General features: G+C 45.0%; 1 protein-coding gene across 13 annotated transcripts in view; it reads left to right on the forward strand.

The window, feature by feature from the left end:
• The window catches only part of LOC105692637 (protein downstream neighbor of son homolog), a 159,023-nt gene that overhangs the window by 108,071 nt on the left and 30,602 nt on the right, over positions 1-20,350 (forward strand). For 4 of the 13 annotated variants that reach the window (XM_048653893.1, XM_048653894.1, XM_048653901.1 and 1 more), the window contains 3 exons: positions 4,606-4,703; positions 15,891-16,481; positions 16,589-16,983. The gene's annotated coding sequence lies outside the window, so the exon portion shown is untranslated. Of the gene's footprint in view, positions 1-4,605; positions 4,704-15,890; positions 16,482-16,588; positions 16,984-20,350 lie in introns of those variants that run through there. The other 9 variants (XM_048653892.1, XM_048653896.1, XM_048653897.1 and 6 more) reach the window with 6 other exon arrangements.

A 20,350-nucleotide genomic window follows, 5' to 3' on the forward strand; every position in this document is an offset into this window, starting at 1 on the left:
TTTTTTTCTCTCTCTTTTTTTACGCACGCGGCAGAACGAAATATCGAAGTATATTAAGCGGTAAAGGATAAACCATAAAGGATAATATTAGAAAGACGATGTTGCGGTAGGAAGTGGGAGGAACTTCGAGGATAATACGAAGTCTCGGAGCGCGTGTTGCAGTGTACATATTCGCAGCATCAATCTTCATCCATCACGTATGGGTCGGCGGGGTGTGCCTCCATCGCAAGCTCACCGACTCGTCTCGAAGACCGCAGAAGAGAGAGCCTTCCTTCTTATTTCCTTCCTCGGTTATACCGCTTCGAAGGTCTTCCGAGGATCGAACGAACGGCGAATGGATTGATCTCGACCGAACTCCTCCGGGCGGCAACTGTTGCCTTCCTTCCTCCTTCGTGAAAACTAACGTATACCCACACGCGATTCGACTCCTTTAATTTATCCTCGAAATTAGATCCGCCGCCCACGCGGCGAGAACGCGCGTCCCGCACACGCGATCTATTCTTTATACGCGGAGTCGCTAAGTCCCTCGGCACGTATAACACTTTGGCTGCAAGGATTACTCTTAACGAATATTTACAACCCTCCGGAGCGAGCCGGCTCGCGTAATCGCGACGTTATATATTTCGCACGAGCGTTGTACAGCTCGTTTTTTAGAGTAAAAAAGAAGCGCCCGACTTTACGGAGGAATAATTCGAAGAGCGTCGGTAGAGGACCGGGAGTGTGAGGGGGGGGGGGGGGGGGAAAGTGAATGTAAGGTGGTATCTATTGCCGACTCATCAATGGGTGTTTACGCGGGTTTGTGCCGCCGCGACGCCGGCGTTGGCTCGCCTGTCAGAAGTTATTGATGGACCACGAGCACTCGGGCATTCAGGCATTGAACATTGACCATGGCGGTGGCGGCGGCGGCGGCGGCGGCGGCGGTGAGGGAACGGAGGCGGCGTAGGCACCTATGACGTTAACGCGAATATAATGCGATCCACCCCTCGCCCGCCCGTCCGTCCGCCGCTCCCGCTGCCCAACAATACAGTTTTCATTTTTGGAAGACCGTGGAAAGGGTGAACAAACTCCCTCCCTCTCTCCCTACCTACCTCCTATATATCGCCGAAATACCCGGTCGCTTCCTTCGACGCTGAGTCCCTGGGATTCGGTTTGACGAGGCGAAGGACGAACCGCCAAATATATCGAAGGTAATGGCCCGTGCGCTCGAAATCCTCTTCGTCACGGACGATTTTGTCACCCAGTTTCCTAAGGGCCTCGACTCGAGAGGGTTACATTTGTCACTTTCAACGATATTTGGAGAAACTTTTTTCTTTCTACAAAGATTCCAGAAATATTCGTCCGGGAGAAATTTCTGAAAAAAAAAAAGAAGAAGAAGGATCGGATCGGATCGCATTTCTACCCCTGCTCATCCAAAGTGCGAACGTCAACGGTGAGATAAGGTACGGTTGAGCGGGTGCGGCGCAATCCGTATCAGTATAAACGTCATATCTGCCAGACGTATAGTAGTTTTATAGAGCTTGAAAAGTAAATAATCGAAATAAATAGTTAACACACGTGTGTTTGCGATCTTGGCACCCGGGCAGTTTCCGACCGGTCCGGATCCACGTTTGCTTTTCGATGTCACCGAGATAGCACACATGCAGGAATATAGTGGCGGCACCGCGTATAACGCGCGGAGGGTGGTTCCAAATGCACCGCGGGGTTTCACAGTGGTTCGGTTTTTGTTCCTATCTATATATATATACATATATATAGGTGTACGTACATGGAAACGGGTGCGTTTGCCAGGGGATGTAAAAGTCCTCGGCTCTCTCTCTTCGTCTCGCGCACGTTAAAACCTGTACCCCGTTATGCCGTGAGCACCGGGGAGTCAAAAGCTGAGGCAGAGGGAGCGATCCGGGGGGACGAGGAACGGAGGAGGGTGGTGTGCGAGGGAGAAATAAGGGTGTGCAGGGACGGGGGAAAGGACACGTGACTCGTGTTTGCCGGGTACACAGGACAAGCGTCGTCGTAGTCCCGAACGAACGATACGGAGGTTGGCAAAACACCGGCGCAATGCCGGCATAAGCGATATTTATGTCAGCACAAAGGGACGCGCGTGCTAAAAGAACAACCCGATTTTAGGGTCCGGCACAAACTACACGGTACACCGACAATGGGTCGGCCCTACGTATCGGTCTCTATCCTTCGATGCCCATTGTCAACCACCACCTCCGCCTCAATGGAATCCGTACCGCATAGCGCACCCGGTAGACGGAGTACAAGTTTTTCAAAAAGACAGAAAAATGATGAAATGCCTAATTTTTTAGCATCGGATTTTTACTCGTGGGATCGGAACGAGGTGGAAGAGAAAAAAGCGAAGGTTTGGGTTTGGAGGAAAGAAATATAAATGAACGATAAAAATTCTCTAAAGATGGTCCAGATTTTATACGATGGGCGAATGTGTGCACAATATACCTCTATGTACGGATGCACACTTCACAACGTAAGTTTGCCATTGAAATTTATGCGGAGCGGGTTATCCAAAGTTTAATACTTTTCAAGCAAACAGAGGAGGCCCACGTGCGTTCCGCCCTTCACGGATGCTGACAAGATTAAAATGGTGATTCTTTGACGCTATATACGTATAGCCGAACTGCATCGCCACACCACCGTAACGTAATCGAACGTACGCCAACCGTCAGTTTGTTACTTACATATCGGCGAATTGTTAGCCAAGAACTGAACCGAATTTAATTCTTTGAAATAACAATTGTACAAATGAATTTTCGCAGGTTATCGTCATCGTCATTCAGTAGCTCCATGTTACGGCTGTTCCGAAGTTTCAAAATTTCGCTGGGATTCAAATTTCGATTATCAAGAACGTCATTTTTCATTTTTCGACTTCGAAATCGCAGTGGGATTTATTATAGAATTAGCCGTACACGATATTTTGATGAGTAAGTCAGCGTGAGTCTACACGTCCCGTGGTCGGGATTCGTTGTAAACTGGATTCGATGTTTTCGCGTTTTATTATTTTATTTCAGTTTTTTTTTTTTTTTCTCTGAAGTACCACGTGTAGGTGAGTCGCAAAAGTGCTCGTGGCTATAGACACGGTATCGCACGTACAGGTATACACATATATATTCGGACAACATTTCGCGGTTCGAGTCACGAGAATAATTTAAAAAATGCAAATCGCGGCATGCCCTTCCGTCGAACACGAGCTCGGAAGATTAATTACAATCGAAGTATGCAAAGTCGAGGGGTCAGCGTGTAGTGACATACGAGACCTGCCGTACATTCCTACATTATGTACCTAACACAACATCCGTAGCCCACCTACCTACGTAATTTTTACACACGTGCAGACGTTTCAGAAGATTTTTAAAACGTTACTTCGACATCTACACCTACACCTTCGCTCGTACGGGAAACAGGAAAAAATGACCGGTGAAAAAAAGTAACTTTGAAATTATCAGCGCGATCTTATCCTCGATCGGATATTGTTGGCAATTCGGTTCTTGAATTTATTCCCCCGGTGTCAATGTACATATCAGATGTCCCGTTGAGAAAAATATCCAACAGGTGTACGTCTGTGCGAATAGCGTAGTCGAGAGAAAGGCAATTTTATTACAAAAATGAGACGCACGCATAATTTTTTCGCCAGGAATCGTCGAGGCGCTTAATTTTCATTGGGTATTTCGAGCGAGGCGTGATCATTATTTTTCCCTCCGTTCACCCCGTGTCTACGATACACGCGTCGTATTCCGCCATTTGAGTAATGGGCCTAATCTGTGAATTTATAGAGACGTCACCGCACGGACGCAGGAATATGTATATAGGATACAAATGTCGTTGCGAGGAGCATTAGGACTCGAGCGGCAGAGATTTGGGAAGCTGCAGATAGACGGAAGATGAAGCTGTAAGGATTAGCCTGCGGACTGTGGACTCCCACGAAGATCGTATTACACGGGACTATCCGAGCCTACCTAACATTTACCGGATACGAATAATTTACTCCCTCGATGCGAAACGCGCACCCGATCCGCGACGTCGGAAAATCGAGCTGCGCCCATCGAGAACCGAAGAAAAGAAAAAGGAGACACTCGGAATATCAATTCTCTCGATCGCGACGGGTGTACCACGTGTGTGGGAAATTCGTTGTTCTCCGGAACCTATTGAGGACGGATATCGGAATCATATTTGTTTGCTGCTGGCGCAGCAGCAAAAGCGGCGGCGGAATGCTTACGCGTCGAATGTATACGTCTGGTAGTCGCTTTGTCTCGCGGACAGTTAGGACAGCCAGTCAAACCCGGATTTGGTCTACCTTCAAACGTTGACTGACGACTGCCGCTGATTTCTGCATTGACAATGATTAGTTACAGACACATACGGGTAATATAACGTACGTTACACGCACGCACGCATTCATACCACGAGCGCATTATACTCACTCGGCACACTTGTGGCCCGCGGGCATTTCATGTGTAGTATCCTGAATAGAATGCGGTAAAGCACCCCTTGTTTGCTTCGTTTGCGAAACGAACGTCATACCAACGAAGTTGGCTAGTGACGCTACGTACCGGTGACCAAACTCCGTAACGATTGTATATTTTTTTGCAGGTGGAAAAAATACTCGCGAAGAAAAAAACACGATGACGGCGTACGATTGGACGAGTTTTGGCGAAGGAAATGTCCTCGAAGCCGTTGTTAGCGAAAGGGTAAGGAATCTTGGTTGAGAAACGGAATTTGAAATTCGTGAGGAATTTTTCGATCCAGTTCGATAACTTACGTACATAGTAGGGCGCGATGTTCCCGTAGTCGTGTCGCGCGGAGGTATAAAATTACGAAATTACGATCTGTAACTTTATAGATCGCGTCCTTGCGGAGTTTGCCGGTAGAATTGTACGAGTGAAAGTTCCTCTATAATAGGTATATATATATGTATAGATATATATATATATATAATTGAATATAATGGCGTTCCCATTCGTAAAATAAATTATTAGTAGTAGATATGAAGTTATCTCGCCTCCCGGGAGACGTAAATTGCCATTATATATATACGCCTACCCCTCGCACGTCGCGTGGGGACGCACACGCCCCAAAGATCTTAATTATTAATTATCTTTATGCGTTATCTGGCGGCATCGCGTTTCAGAAATTACCAAAATCCCTTCTGATAAGAACCCGGTTCCGCCTTTTAAAGTTGCCAGAGTTTTGCCCCCGACCAAATAACGCGCGAAAATAACGCTAACCAAGTCGAAAATAACAAAATTTTTAAAACCCCGTACGTAGCGCAAAGTTATACGTGATTCCGGTACGCGTATTCGGATGATTTTTACCAACCCCGATGGAAAGAGCTGCCTCGGGGTATAACCTTGCTCCGTAGTGTAAGCTAGACTAGCCGAGGGTATCGTAGGAGTGCACGCTTAAAGGGGTGCTCCCTACAATAGACGAGGATTAAGCGTGACACCCGTGGCATAAAACTAACCCCAGATTCATGCGAACCCTTCCGAAACTCTCTGTCTCTGTACAAACTGTACGGTATTCGAAAGCTAGTTACGCCGTGGGTCCGTTCGGTTTTTCGTCAACGACCAGCTGCACCGAAATTCTAGCGGGTAACCGACTCGATAACGTATCCTTACGACTTCGTTCATTTTTCTCCACCACCCCGGACCCCGAATATTCGTACAAAAATTCCTGAGTAAAGTCACCAGGAATTTCGTGGACGATTAAACGAAGAATCAAGCCGAGGAGAAGATGGTTGTAGATATTCCGGAATAACGCTGGTTATGCGACGGTGGAAGGTGTGAAGTCTTTTTTACCCCGAGGTAGAACTATGGCCACTATGATTATATTCCACGAGTGTTGATTTACGTGGTAGAAAAGAAGATGATGCCCGCGCGTAGAATGTGTTAATTATTCCGAAAGAAGAGACGTCGCTAGATTTACGACGGGCTCGTTCTGCTCGAACGGCGCCTCTGTTACCTCGAGTATCATAACCCATCGGGTACGGTGCGCTACCCGTACACGTTTACTTGTACACGGTGTACGTGTGGTAGGTGAACACGATTCCCTTGTGTTATTAATTGGTCGATTATTAATATTTTTCTCTTATCTTTTATTCATTATCCCATCCGACTCCTCTCAACAATTAGTCAAGTGAGTGTTAACTCTCCAACTTTATTAAGGGTCACGTCAATTTTTCATCTCTTCGACATTTGTCCTTATTTTTAATTCATTCCGGCCTCCTACGCCTCGGCGATGTATATACATACTTCATACTTCTTCTTTTTCTTCTTTCTTTTCTCTGGATCAAGGCAGGATCTGAAAATTGTGAGCGATCTTCCGGTCAGAGAATGAATCACCGGATCGACGATAAAACTGGCGATTTTATTCGGGGATAATTTTTTTATTGAAATAAAATACAATTATAGGACGATAATGATGATAGGACGATCATGAGGAGACCCCGCGGCGACCGGTGGCTCTCGGAAATTCATCTTTCTCCCCTCGATCATTGGCTGCCCACCCTATTCCAGTCCCGGGTTACGTTGGCCTGGAATCACACCCCGGTAAATTGACCCTCGGTGCTAAATACCTCCCTTTGACACGTGGATGCTGTCGGGAAGGGGGATGAAAGGGGAAGGGGGAAGGGGGAAGGGGGAAGGGGGAGAGCATCGGTTTCGTAGGGTAGGAGAATCCCCACGTGGAATTACGGAATAAAGTATACGGCCGTACAGATATAGAATTTATAGATAGTTGAATAGATACGGAAGGACCGTACACAATGCTACACGTTTTTACTCGGACTCTATCGGGGTGGTGTGGGTCGGGGACCCGTACACACGTATTCCATCGCCACGGATGAAAAAGACCCCGTTGAATCATCCGTCACTATCAGTTCTTTGTATTTGTTATTGATGATCGCGAAATTATCCTTATTTCCAGAGTCATTCATCCATCAAAACGACTCACGCGAATGTAGCTGAAATCCATTCTCAATCTTTCATAAATCGTACGTAGCGTTAATGATCGAAACGTATATTTTTTTTTTTTTTCTTTCCATATCTAAGGGTAAAACAATCGCAGGGACTCTATCGTACCGGTGAAAACTTCACCTCGTTGAATGATTTTTTCGATAAAACAAAAGGAGGAAAATTCATGGGGCAAATCTGGTCGATTCGGCGGTCGCTCGGGGCACATCGCCGTACCCGAATGTTATGAGAGTAAAACGTAAAGCCGTCGTGCGATCCTTGGCACGTGTCTGAGATTAATGTGTTTTGATTTTTAGACTTCATATTATATCGACGCCGGTATTATAAGCCTTCTCTCTCCTTTGTCCGCGTGGCAATGCTTTATACGCGGGCCTCGGTAGTTAGGTGGGTAGGTATACGGTATACCTATGCGATAGATCCGCTGCTTTGCCTCCGGGATATGGATTCACTCCGTACCAACGCTAAACTGCGCTCTATTGTGACCCCCTTCGCACCCCCCGCACGGGGGCATTGTAGAAGCTGATTCATTCTCTCTGACGTTCTGACGTTTTCATAAATGCCCTCGGCCCTTCGAACTCCTATAACTTTTGATTGATACATAATGACTATCGCCTCTATACTCATGTAAAACTGCCCCTCGCATTATATCTCGACCACCGCGCGATGACCGAGGCTATTCTGTTCCCTTTTTTTTTCCTCACGTTGGTCATCGTAAACGCGAGAGATTCATCTTTCACCTGACGATGTACGGGGGGAATTGAAAGTAATCGGAAATTCACAAATTGTTCGATGAATTTGCGATTCGAACGGCATGATCATTCTCCATCGTACACCTCTGAAAGAGTATAGATGGGTATGAAGATGATGTATAAAAAGAAGGAGATGTAAATTCGGGTATACGTAAGTCGGGTGTTCTTAAGTGACCGTATATATATATACGTTGTCGTCGTCGTCGACTCTCGACCCAATTAGTTGCCCGGGAAGATAACGAGTGCCGCGGGACAACGGCGAGTTCTTCGCGAAGGATCGCTACTATACGAGAACGGAAAAATGAAGAGAAAAAAAACAAAAAAAAAATAAGGAAGGACGAGGAGGAACAGCTCTCTCGAAATAACAAACCGCTCGAGAAAAGTGGTTGAAGATTAAGTGTACTATACGTAATAAAGGTAACTATACCTGTGTACACATATCGCGGCATATATGTATGTATGATGTATATCTCAATGATGCGAAGAGAAAACCGACGTCTTTTTCACCGACTCATGTAAAAGCCACTGCGTGGACCACGAAACGCAGTTGGAAGTATCCGTTGCATTTATCGACGGTGAACTAATTCTCCCTCGAATTGTGAAAAACGAAAGCATCCTGATACGGGTAAATGTTTTCAACTTGAGGTGAGAACTCGAATTTTTTGAATTGGATTTTACAACAAAATTATTGATTTTTGACCCGGAAATGAAAAGAAATCCGAGGGGATTTAGATTTGGATTTTAAGATATGGATTCATTGATTGAGATTTTGGATCCTCTTTGGATTTTCGTAATTTTACTTGATATAACGTATTTTGACCCCAGGAACATCAATCCGTCGGCCAAATTAAGCTCTACGAATTTTTCCCATCTAGATATCCTTGATTTTTCATTTTTTGCTACGAAAATTTGGCGATAACTCGATCAATCTTATGGATAGAGCAATTTAGCTTATGAATTCGAAATTCTGAGATCAAAATATGTTAAAATAGCACAGAAAACGCAATTTTGAACTTGGAGAAACTCTTTCAATGACTCGAGGGGTCTCAGAAACCATGGTTAGACCACTTATTAACGCCAAGAATCAAAACTTCTGAAAGCTACGGTTTATAGACAAAATCCATGACCCGAAAAACGTCTTGAAAATTCGAGATTTCATCTTCCAGCGGGCTGCGCTCGAGCGCTCTCTATCTCGTTCGTACTCCTACCGCAGCGCGGCGTAACGCCTCGCGCTCCGTGCTCGCCCCACGCTCAGGTTTCTCGCACCAAAATCCACATCTAAAAAACATTAGGCGAATGCACTCCGCGCGGATTACGGTGCCAAGCTTCAGCTCACCCAATCAAAGGAGACACTACGTCACTTCTCCCACCACTCAATTTTTACACGTGTGTCAGGCAATGTGACGGCCGGCACGCGCAGGAATTTAAACATAATGAAATTATGGCTTTTTAATAGATGATGAGGTGTGAAATCACAGTCCTGATTTTTCGCGTGCTCCTATTGTGTGCAGGTGTCAGACGAACTGTCAACACCTGCTAAACGTCTTGTTCACACCTCGTAAATCACCCCTTTGATCCCCCTAATTGACGGCATCCTCTTGCAGTGATTTTTCCGCGAATTTCTATGTAAACCGTCTGGGGAAATAATAAATATGTACAAATTCAGTACATACTTAAATCAGAGTTCACTGAGTTCATCGAAGTTCAGAGTACACTGGGGGAGTTCAATTCTGTCGTATTTTGCCATACTGAAGCATGAGCCTTCAGTTCAGAATCAGAGGAACCGAATGTACGAAAAAAAAAAAAAAAAATTCGAATATATTTTTTTTCCTCATGCATTGCATTAGTATACATTAAGAGAGAAAAATTGACAATTTTAAGATTGATTTTTTAGCTCACGATAGTTAACACAATTCTTTTGTCCAACCTGAAATTAAGATGATTTCAATTGTATCTTTGTATGAGAATGGTCAGGTAAAGACTCACTTTTATTTTTCAGAACGAATACGTAAATCGAGATATCCCGATTGGTTCTGATCTTTATCAATTTTGTAAATGAATTGATTTGGCTCCCACATTCGGATTTCTGAGATCAAAGCACACAGGAATACATCAGAAAATAATCTTTCTATTCATGACCCTAGAATCAGAGAAGATTCAAGGCATACCCTTTTGGATTTTTTCAATTTTTGACCCAAAAATGAAGTATTTTGAAAATCGATCGTATGACATATTTCTGATGTATTTTGACCTCGGGAATCCGAATCTGAAAGAAAGATCGATCAATCTCTAAAATTGACCGAGTTATCGCCAATTTTCATCTTTTTCGGGTCAAAAATAAGAAATTGATTTTTGAGTCTATATTCATGTAATTTGAGGTCAGGAATACGAATCCGGAAGAAAAATTGATCTATCTTCAAGAATGACCGAGTTATCGCCGAATTATCGCATTTTTCGGTACAAATTTGAGGATATCTTGAAGGGAAAAAATCGTAGCTCAATTTGATCAACGGATTCGTGTTCCTAAGGTCAAAATACGTAAGAAAAGTGCCATACGATCAATTTTAAAAAATAAAAATTTTTTGCTAAAATTTGAGATTTTTCCAAGGGGTACCCCTTACGATTTTTTCAAATTTTGACAAAAAATTTGTATTTTTAAAAATTGATCGTATGGCACTTTTCTTACGTATTTTGACCTCAGGAACACGAATCCGTTGTCCAAATTGAGCTGCGATTTTTTCCCTTCAAGATATCCTTAAATTTATGTCAAAAATCGCGAAAAAATGAGGATAACTCGGTCATTTTTGCAGATAGATTAATTTTTCTTTCAGATTCGGATTCCTGAGCTGAAATCACGTTGAAATAGACTGAAAAATCAATTTTTTATTTTTGACCCCAAAAAGCTGAAAATTGGCGATAACTCGGTCAATTTTAGAAACAGATCAATTTTTTTTTTGGATTTAGATTCCTGAGGTCAAAATACATCGGAAAAGTGAAATACAATCAATTGTTAAACTACTTTATTTTTGGCCCGAAAATCGATTCTTTTTTTTACTTCTCAAGAGTAATCTCACGTATAACCAGCTCCGAAATCCAAATCTGAAAGCCAAAATCATCTACTCGTGCAATCGATCGAGTAATCATCAATTATTCGCTGTTGGGAGCAGAAAAATTATAAGACATTTCGATCGGTTTTAGTCGTAGACCCACTTTGATTCATCGCGATCCATGCATGGGTCGAAATATTCGAATTTCTCAATTCACCAGCGAACCCGAGCTTACATTAGCTGGAGTCAGGTAGCCACGGGCGCGCGGTTTGTTGTGGGGCGTCACCTCTGCTCAGCCCTGAAGGTGACGTCTCACAACAAAGCGCTACGCTGCTGGCTACGCTGACTCCAGCTAAGCTCGGGTTTGCTGGAGAATTGAGAAATTCGAATATTTCGCTCCATGCATAGATGCGACGAAGCAAAGTGGGTCTACGACTAAAACCAATCGATGTGTCATAATTTTTCTGCTTCCGGAAGCGAATAATTGATGATTACTCGATCGATTGCACGAGTAGATGATTTTGGCTTTCAGATTTGGATTTCGGAGTTGATTATATGTGAGATTACTCTTGAAGAACCAAAAAAAATTCGATTTTCGAGCAAAAAAAAATCATTTATTTATTCGTGTTCAATATGCTTTTCTTACGTATTTCAAATTGAGCAATAAATTTTTCCCATCAAGATCGAGGTATCAAAATCTGCACATAATTCTCTCCCATACATGCAATCGTTTTCGACTTCAATTCACACGGTGAGATAGATCGTTCGGAAGGCGCGTTCATCGTACAAAGCGTCCCAAAGAATACCCAAAGTTTACCGTAATGCGAATTCGGATAAAATATTTAAACACGTGTATAACATTTTCGTATTAATATGCATATTCCAAACAAGCTAGACGCTCTGTCGAGGCGGTCAGAAGTCGAGGATCTGTTGGAAACCGACGCCCCAGCGAAGGCTGGTAGGGCGTCTACGACGGGGTGGTTTAACAAGAATTTGTAGAATGAGAGAGCGTCGCGGCGCCAACTTCTCGTTGCGAGAAAGGAGACTTGGGGGAGGGGGGTGGGAGGAGGTTCGCGAAATAATCCAGGCGCGAAGAGACCGGAGAATAAGATGAAAATACCTGCGGAGTTAGAAGTCTTCGGAGCCTGAACCTCGGCGCTCTTTTCCAACCAAACCTGAGGCAAAACCGAGAAGCCCGGCCGAACTACCCTCGGCGAAGTCGTCGTCGAGGGGGTGTGAGAATAAGACAGAAGTCTTTATATAATTCCGACTAATACTTGGTCGGTAAAACTTATACAACTCTTGGTATTAACGGCTAAGTCCTCTCCGCCGCAGATACATTCTCAAATATTATTCGTAATAAGCAAAGTTAGTTCGGATGAGAATATAAGAAGAACTTTGTCCCTTCACTTCTGGTAGCCCACAGCTATTGCATTTACATTTTATTTTATTTAGAGAGATTAGTTCGAGCGACGGCTTGACGCCCGTTAATTCATCCTCGCCGGGAAATAATTATTATTTTGCAAATACATTTCACGCGGGTTTTCAAATTTGGGAAAAGAAAAATTTATGTAGATATATCATCGCCGCGATACGCATCGGTACCAGTACGACCCAGTCGTCTTTTGGGAGTGTACCTACAGCTTAAAGTTGGGCTCATTCGGAATATTTGAATAGTTTTTTCCCCCCGGAAGTAATTTTTTTAATAGTCGCTCGGAAAGCCGCTTTGAATTCAACCATTTCCAACAACTGTGACGCGTTATATTTGCAGTGGTAAAATCTGGCTAATAGAGTCGTTTGTAAAATACACCAGTTGAGTTTCTTATTTGAAAATTAGCTAAACTTCCCTCGCTCAACCGACCCTTTATACTTCGTTAAACGTCAGTCGAATTCCCGTCATTTTATATTCGCCCTTTTCTTCTCCTTCTCTTTTTTTACAGCTCCTTCGGAGTGTTTCGTTTCAAAAATTATACCTAGGAAGCTACGTCACGATTATAACGCTCGAATCCCCATTCACGTGATAGGACAGACGTAATTATAACGACCTCTGATCTGTTATTTGTTTTGATTTGCCGTCTGTGTCCTCGTTTCACGTACGTGCATGAATCTAAACGGACGTATTCCGGGCCCCACTCTTCAGTTCTCTCTAAGAATTCGGTGGTGCTGGTCGTGTGGTGCTCGATTACGGTGGAATCTTCGATATATTCCTCAATGTCTTCGAACACTCGTCAAACTCTTCAGGTACGATTTGATCATTTTTTTTCTTCTTTGACCGAAATATTTTTTATACCCTGAGAAACCCAGTAGTTGTACGAATGTTGGAAATACCGCGTCACGAGCAGCAGATAATAATCGAACGCGGATCGGAATACGACGTATGAAAATTCAGCCGGCGAAATGTGGATTTAAAAAATTTCCAGTTACTCCTTCCGGCGCTATACCGGTATAACGCGAATATTAAAGTGCATCGTAACGTGAAGTGGAAAATCCACTAGACTGGATTGCGTAAGTGGCGTTACGGGTTGAATTCCATATATATATATATATATAACAGAACAACGAGGCGATGCATATTATACATCCGGTTTGTCGTCGAGCTTTTTTAGCACACGTACAGGTATACCGTGTATACCGTCGTAATACAAAGTGCGTTCGTGAATTATCTGCGAACTGCATAAGCGATAGGAAAAAACGAAAAAACGAAAAAAGGAAGAAAAAAGAAACACGCGAGCAGGATACATACGTACGCGAACCGACAAAAGTAGATATTGCGGTGCACGCGGATATGGAAATGTACGTACGTACGTACGTATACATACGTACCGTGCACGGAGTACTACCACCACATGTAAAACGACCGCAGCACCTTATACACGGCATAATAATATCGGCGAAGGCGTACCTTAACCAGAATCCCGACAACCCGCGCGAACCCAAAGGAGGTTGGTATGCCCGTGGCGGTGTTAATCTCCCAATTAGCACGTGCTGCCACGGAGCTTACAGACTCAACGGAGCTAGCGAATGAGATTGGAGACCCACACGGCGAGGATCAGATTTATACAAGACTTATCTAGGGATCTACTTATCCATTCTCCGCTCAGGTTCAATCTCACATACAAACACTCGGTACATAGATCAAATTTTTTTTCCTCCACCCCAGCGACGCGGATTTCGCGTTGCCGGATCTCCGCGCAATTGCGGCCGAATTGTTTTTCTCGCCTCGCTCCGGGAAACAATCGTCGAGACAAATTTTACTGATTTTCAAATCGATCGGCTACGCTGTTACCGCCTTCAGAGCAAAAAAGGGGATGGAAAAAGTTTTTTTTCCACACAACTCCTCGTATAAGGTCCTTGCAATACGCGGGCAAAAGATTGAGCGACGCGACGGTGTGCGATATGCAAATGATAATTGGTACAAATGCAACGCGGAACAATACTAAGCAATAGTGAAGCACAGAGGTTGTCCCAAAGGTTTTCCCTTCCCCTTTGTCTTGGGCTTTGATTTCTTCTCTCTCCCGATGGAACCGAATGCACGAAGAAAGAGAAGGAGGACCCCTGTCGTCGCCAAGTGAGAGGGAGAGAGACAGGGAGTGGGAGACGAGGAAGGAAGGAGGAAGAGATACGGAGAAAGAGAACGAGAGAGAGAGAGAGAGAGAGAGAGAGAGAGGAGCGGGAGAGTGAACGATATTTACATGCGATTTGCATACTAGTTGATCCCTATTGCTTCCATCTCCAACAACCCTGAGCCACCGCGACCCTCCGGTCCTCCTCAACCTCTGCATTCTGCGTATACCGAACCGCCGAACCTATATATTTCCCTCCACTCCTCTGTCCCTTCGTTTTTATTTTTATTCGGCGTGTTTTTCTTTTTTTCTCTCATTTTATTTCTTCAACCTCTTTTGCTTTTCCGCATTCCCGCGTCTCTCCCCCCCGTCTCTCCCCCCCGTCTCTTTTGGCGGACTCGTTACCGCTGTATTTTACCACTTTTATATTAATATCTTCGGATGAAAATCTTTCTTTGTTTCTCGTTATTCTCCCTCGGTGAAAACGCTACGCGCCTCCTTCGACGCCTGAACGGCAAAAAAAATGAAATGGGGGGAAAAAAAACTGAGGGATTCGCGTAACAAAAAAAAAAATATTAAAATCGTACCGATTTGCACTTAAAGACGAATGTCGCGGGGATCGCAGATCTCGCCTCTATCAATGTTTCGATAACGATACCTCGATCGAAATGTATAGCCACCGAAAGTGGAAGCCCGCACGTTTACGAGCACCTCTCGCTCCTTTTTTTTTATCTTTATTTTCTTTCTTACACGTTTAAAATTATTAACGAGGCAGCCGATTTGCCTAACGAGGTACTTTCGGTCTCATATAATATATACTTTTAAATTTACAGCGTGAAAGATCTTCTTGTACACCAGGTTTATTATATATCTATACATATACATCTCATCCAGCTTTTAGTGAGACTTTCTCATTCACGGTATTATTCCCTGTATAAACTATACTGTGGACAAAAATCGTCGACGCACGAATACGTTCGATCGAACGCAATCTACGATTTGCTGGACCGCAGAACTTCCTTTTTAATGCAGAGCTTCAAACAGCGGAGAGCAAAGCTTTAATTCAATGAAAACAGACCTAATCTTTGAGATCGGGGGGTGAAGTATATCGGGTAATCAGCCGCAGTCTAGAGAATCGGTACGGGTGTACGCATAAAATTTCGTACATTCGAATCTCTTGGAAAAGCTGTTGCAACTGCTGGGCGGTATTTTCGGAGGACGTTCCTCGTTTCGCGTAGTGTCGCTAGTTTACGCACGGTTAACTTTCCCAGTCGGTTTTTCGCGTCTTAATTATCCCGGTTAATTCGGTAGACTTTTGAGATAGGAAATAACGGAAATGTGGTAACGCCTTCGTCTTTAACTCGAGCGAGCAAAAGCCAGAGCAGCGGTTCGCTATCTGAGGTATAAGCCGAGTACATTTATACGACCTGATTACGCCAGTTGCCAACTGTTGGAGCGGCTGAGGAGGGGGACCCCGTAACGAAAACCGACTACCACCGGGACGACCTGTGCAACGAGAGGCGTAAACTTCCGTTTCTTATCTTCCAGGCTCTTCCATATCAAGTTCGCTACGGCGGGAGGAAAGGGGAAAAAGATATCCTCCCGGAGACGCGACGCACCGTCGATACCGTGCAACGCGCGCGCTTCTACATGGTGAGTGGATCGTGATATTTTGTAGCCGCGGTCACAAGATGCGACCGAAGAATCGACTAAGAACTCTTGAGACTCTTCGGTACTACGTCACGGAGGAGCCGAAGACACGAGATATATCGTTTGGCGTTGAGCAGCGGGAGCAGAAAGCGCAGCGGTCGTCGTTGTCGTATATAAGAAGTATCTGCATTCCTCCGCGACGGAGGGGACTACCGTGCTGTACGTGGCTGTGAGTATACATTATATATATATATATGTATTTATACGTAGGCATATATATACCTCTGCACGTACGGTTGCGGGGAGAGTGAACCGGCGCGAGTACGATAAAAAAGATCGGGAGCATTACCGGCCCACGATCCTTCACCGATCTGGATCACAACCGAGAAACATACACTCGATCACCCGATCCGTCGTACCCCGATCGAAACGACGACGCGACTCGAACCGAGATAAGATCTCCGGTTTCGCACCAGACCGCGCAAATAGGTATACATACATGTGAAATATCTTCGCCGTACAAACCCCGCCAGAGAGAGGGAAAAAAAAAATTATCATCGATGAAATTATTCGCTCGTATCTCGAAACTTTTTCAGAGTGTCTCTTTTCCCGAATACTGTGCAACGAACGGAGTGCGGACGATCCTCTGAAGTGACGCCTGTGCAAAGGTACGTTAAAGCGATGTTGTTAAGATCGTTCGCCTTACGGCGAAGATGAGAGCACGATGCCCGTGGGCTCTTACAGAGTATACCATATGAGAAGCGAATCGGATGTCGGCAGAGTTTCGCGCAGGAAGCCAAAGTCTCGAAGTACCGATTGATATCTGGGACCCGTGCCAAGAGGGCGAACCACACTGTCTAATTAACTCCGTGACTGGATGACCTCACAAAGAACCCTCTTCGCCCTTCGTTCTCTCCGTACGGCATCACCCCGGCGCTGCCGTTGCCGCAACGTTCTTCGTTCGTCTCATGTCCTCTTCTCGCGTTCCTATGTAAGTATATAGTATAATACATATACCTCCGTGTATTTCGTACTCGCTGCACACGCGGGGAAGTAAGATCCCTCTCACGACACGCCGTGTGTGCACCTTATACACGTACGGCGATCCCCGTCGACCCCTTCCCCCTCCCTCCTCGCCCTCCTCCCTCCTTACCCCCGGCTCCCGTAGGATAAAGACATCATCGTGCCCGCGAATGAAACTTTGAACCGGTACAGTCGCTAAACGCGATACCCCGAAGATCTCGTATCCAGTTTCTAACTCCCCTTCGAACATCGACTCGGTTGTCGGGAGAGGAAGCGGCTCGATTCGACTGTACCGTGAAAACCCATGGGCAGTTTACGGTGGGCATAAATATTTAAATTCGCGGTATAACCGCGCGCTTTGTCGTACTTCGAAATAACTCAACTTCGGTAAGGAGTGTACCGAGAGTCGGACGGCGCGGCCGATACAAGATAGTTCAGGATATACAATCCGCGTGGGGTCAATCCACGGAGCGAATGAACGACGTACGAACGCTCTCGCGGTGTTTCGTTAATTAAAACGAACGGATGAACGGACCGTAGGGAGGCGAACGAGCGTAGCGACGAGAGTCGAGTGAAATCCACGGACCGAACGGCAGCGGGTTAATTTTATGCGGGTGTCGAACGACTGCAGAGCTTTCCCATTACGGACGGCCCGTCCATCCATCAGAGCGGGGATCCGCAGCAAATGATGTTGCAGCCCCCCCCCCCCCATCCCCCGTTCCAAACGGGATCTCTACAGTGTTTTTACTAAAATCAACACACCGGTAAACACAATGCCCCCCCTCGCTCTCTTACCTATACGTCCGTCTGTCTTTCGGTATTCCCTCCTCTTTTTTTCCAACATTTTTCACCCTCACTTTTTTGAGTCGCACCACGTGTATCGCGTCGTATGCGTATACTCGTCGGAAATGATAACTCGGAACGTCAACGAAAATGTTTGCAATTTTCACCGGAACCGGTGAGTAAGTTGTTCCAAATGAAAACCTCCTGAAAATCGAAGAATCGCAACGTCGCCGAATCAGGGAGGAAGCTGACGTATTTATTTACGTATAAGATAATAGGAGGTAATTAATTTTCACCGCTCGTATAACGTCCCATAAATGTACATCGAGACGTTGGCGGCGAACACCGTGCGATATCGTTCGGTGGTTTTTACGAGGATGAAAAAAGGAGAGGGGGGGGGTGGCGGCGTCGCGACGTCGTGGGGTAATAGTTATTAATCTGTGTTTTTATCCCGTTCGCCAGTCGGGAATCGTAGTCCTCCTTTGCCGGGATGCGCGAATGGCCGCCCTCTAATTCACAGCAATTTAATGCGCCGCGAAACATTGATACACTGTTTATTACCGAGGGGCTCGGTTGAATCCTTAAGGAGGTGAAATACCCCGACGAGGCGCGCGCGCGCGTTTTCCTAAGGCTGCGCGAATGGCCTTCTCTTTATCTCGCGGGACCGCTTATCTGGAAAATCTGAACCCATCCCGGAGATTAATTTTCATAGCCAGGGAGCAAAATGGACGCGTTTCGTTACGAGCCTTCCTTACAACTTAGGAGTCAAATACTACGAGTGCGAGTGTCGTCGATATTACAATAATGAAATACTTTCACTCCAAGGAAAGACGACCGAAAAATGAAACGAAATAAAAAAAAAAAAAAAAGGAGGAAAGAAAGTCGGAGAGGATACACACGGCGCCTATACTACGTATACTTTCGACACGCGCAACTTCCGAGAGTTATTACGCACATAAAAAATGGATGAAGATAATCTGGACGCACTGCACACGGTGTGGAGATATTCTACGACGGTTGAAGAAAATTAAATAGCCCGAATCGCGTAATAATTATATTCAAAGACAAGTAGTAGCTAGGCGCTATAAAATGCCGAATAAAGAACGTGTAGGCAGGGCGATAAAGTAAATTAAGGGAATTATTATAATTTTTTTCTATCTCGTCGCGTCAAGGGAATTACTTAGGAAGCGGTGCAGTTAATGTTTCGAATAAAAGGCCCGTCCAAAACCGCCACGTTACGCCCGAAGAATATTACTCTTATTTCAGTTAACGCTGAAAAATTGTAATCGTCATTCTCTTCCCGCGAATTATCTGGACACGCAAATTTACATCGAAATACCCTGCGAGCCCCGAGAAATAACGCGGCAATTCTCACGGATTATCGCACCACCGTGGAAAATTATGTCGCATCCGCACCAACGAAATTATTTACAGGCAGAAATAATTAACTCTACGATTTACGAAAGATAGATAAAGAAAATGAGAAAGATCAAAGTTTTTATTCTGTTTTTTTTTGTTTTCTACTCTCGTTTAACCGGAATCAAATGCGTGGCCACGATTGATATTGGATGAGAAATTTTTTTTCACCGAATCGTGGAACGGGTGGTTGAGTAAAATGAAGTGGTGTACCGGGTTTTCACTTCTCCAGCAATTAATCTCGATTCGGTTCCTAGAACTTGAACACGGGGACATTGCATTCCTCAAGTTTTCTCATTATTTTCCGCTCTCGCATCGCATCTCCGGTTGTTTGCGGTGGTTGGTCGCAGGTATAGGAGGTATACGGGCATAGGATATATATATGCATATAGAGCGAGATAGCCGGCGCGGAATTGGAGCGCGTCTCGTGCCCGTGATATTATAAGGCAATTGAATTTTGTTACAAAAGCCGAATAAAAAAACAGTCGAGTTTTCACTACGTTTTACTAACGTCTCGTTGAACACAAGGCAAAGGTCAACGCGGGAACCATCATTTCGTCACGCACTTGCAAACATCTGGTTCAACGTGGCGTGAATTTATCGCGCGGGGGAGCACCGCGAACCAACCGTATATAACATTCCACCTGAAACAACACCGCATTTTCGGATCATGCTCGAACCACCCCGTCCGTGAAACCGTGCGGCAATGTTGATCAAAGATATACCTTATACGCTCCCGTTTTTTTTTCCACCTTTTCCACCTCCGCTCGTCTATTTCATCCCTTCGCTTCCCCCTTCCGATCCCTTTTCGGCCTTCGAGGGCTTGAAAACATAGAAAACGCGGACGCGGACGCGTCGATTATATATCCTTCGCCGATTCGACGGACGTCTGTTTTCCCGCGGACGATACCCACGACGTCCTCGACGCACCGGATGTCTTTGGCACGCAGCGCGTCTCGCCAATTAAATCGCGAATCCCGCAACGATCGCGGAATACAATAACGGGGTGCGCCTATCCGCGATGCTGCAAAAAACTGAGAGGCCATTCAAGGTTTTGCCCAATTAGGTCTACAGGCTTGTTCCGAACCAACCTGTTTCTACATATATCTCCGGCGCCAAGCGTAACACGCGACTAG

Source organism: Athalia rosae, chromosome 4 (assembly GCF_917208135.1).
Source record: "Athalia rosae chromosome 4, iyAthRosa1.1, whole genome shotgun sequence".
Classification (NCBI taxonomy): domain Eukaryota; kingdom Metazoa; phylum Arthropoda; class Insecta; order Hymenoptera; family Athaliidae; genus Athalia; species Athalia rosae.